Source organism: Canis aureus, chromosome 15 (assembly GCF_053574225.1).
Source record: "Canis aureus isolate CA01 chromosome 15, VMU_Caureus_v.1.0, whole genome shotgun sequence".
NCBI classification, from domain to species: domain Eukaryota; kingdom Metazoa; phylum Chordata; class Mammalia; order Carnivora; family Canidae; genus Canis; species Canis aureus.
In genome coordinates, this window is record NC_135625.1 from 42,287,888 (window position 1) to 42,289,911 (window position 2,024).

Genomic DNA, 2,024 nt, shown 5'->3' on the forward strand with positions numbered 1-2,024 from the left:
ATCTACCCTGAACATACATTCTCTCTGATGCATTAACAAAAGCAATCTATAAATTATGTCAAGGAACATGATTCTGTGAAGCCACGCCTTGGAGTGGGCATGGCCCTGAAGAGTCCCTTTTCCAGGCAAAACCTGCCACCTTCTGGGATAGAATTGAACTGCAGGCACCTGTGTTTGTGGGGAGGAAGGGGAAGCCCACATCCTCTTGCAGGTTTTCTCTGCAAAGGATGTTCTGAGTCAAATCCCAGACGGAATTTACTGGAAACAAAGCTAAAATCTTCTCCAGACAAAGATCAGTGAAAAGCCAATCCCATCCCATTTTCAATCATCTTAGATCACCAAGGAGATATTTATAATAAGTGCAGAGTCCCTTTAGATCAGGCAGGAAGGCAGGTTAGACAGTGCAGAGCCTCTCCGAGCAGTGGGGGGTGGGGGGGGGGGAGCACAGCGGACCTCCAGCGAGGTGAGTCCAGTCCTTCTGCACCTCCTCCCACCACACACCTGGGGAGGTAGCCCTTTCCTGGGGTAAATAACACCCATCCTACAAGGAATCAAGCCAGGAGTTTGCACTGATGGCCCCGATGAGGGAGACATGGTCCTGCTCTGTCCCTATGACCTGCTCCCACAGTCCATCCAGAAGGATGTACTTGTCCCAGTGCCTGTCCACGTCCCTCCTGGACTCTGAGCCTGGATCCCTTCATCTCTGAAAACTGCAGAGCCTAACAGCTCAGTAAGGAGACAGGGAGGGAGGAGGAAGAAACAGAGTTACGTGACACAGGAACATTCCAAGTAGACAGTGATGAGAACAGTGGTCTGGTGATTTATTTCACCCTCGGACACGCAAATTGTCCAGCCATTACTGCTTTCCTCACCAATCAGCAAGGCAAAACCTGGGGATGCTTCCTCTCCCCCAACATCTACTCTCATTAGGCTGTTGGGGTGGGGAGCTGGGGACGGGGGGAGAGTGTTGTTTTGTTCCTTAAATTTTCAACATCTGTTTGACTTCAAAACTACAAAAAAAAATAGATCAGCAAAAACAATCTTGTTCACTATTTTATTAGGGTCTAGTTTATCCTTCCTTGTATTTCCTCTTTGCAAAAATAGACTAATACATATATATTTTAAATTTCCCCACCTTTCATATACAGAAGTTAAGGAAGGCAATGTAACCATTTTTCATTTTGGTCTTTTCTGTTACTATATTTCGAAAATGACTCAATGTCAGTTCCTAGAAATCTTCCTCAATTGTGTTTGGTGGTAATGGTGCTCTGCTGTGTGGATATACCAGTCTATTCAACCATTCAACCAGTTTCCTACTAACAGGCTTGCAATTTGTTTCCAGTATTTTGCCCTTCTAAATACCTGTAATAAAGAAATATGAATATAAATATACACATACACACACACACACACACATATAGTTTTAGATTTGTGAAGACTGATTTTTCAGGGAAAATTTCTAGAAGGACTGTGGGTCAAAGAGTAAAAGACCTAATGCCCTTTTGTTTGCTGTTCCCTGATTCCTGCACACAGGGAGGTGCCCCGGCACGTGCTCCCCAGCAGCACAGCAGAGTGCCTGCACCGCCACATCTCACCCCCACGGTGTCCTGTGAAGCTTTCCAACTTTTCCCCAAATCAGTAGGTCAGAAATTATAGTTCAATGTGGTCTTAATTCACATTCCTTCTTTTTTTTTTTTTAATTTTTTTACAGTGAAGTTGAACATCTTTCATAAGATTAGGAGTCAGTTATATGTGTTATTCTGTGAACCGTCTGTTCCTTATTAGCTCATTTTTCTATCAGGTTTCTGGTTGTCTCATCCACCTCAATTTCAAGATTTCCTAGGATGATTAGTCCAGTCTCTGTGAAATATATTATAACTATTTTCTTCTGATGTCATTTCTATAGTGTTTTTTGACATTAAAAAAGTTTTTTTTTTTAAAGATTTTATTTATTTATTCATGAGAGACACAGAGAGAAAGAGAGAGGCAGAGACACAGGCAGAGGGAGAAGCAGGCTCCACGCA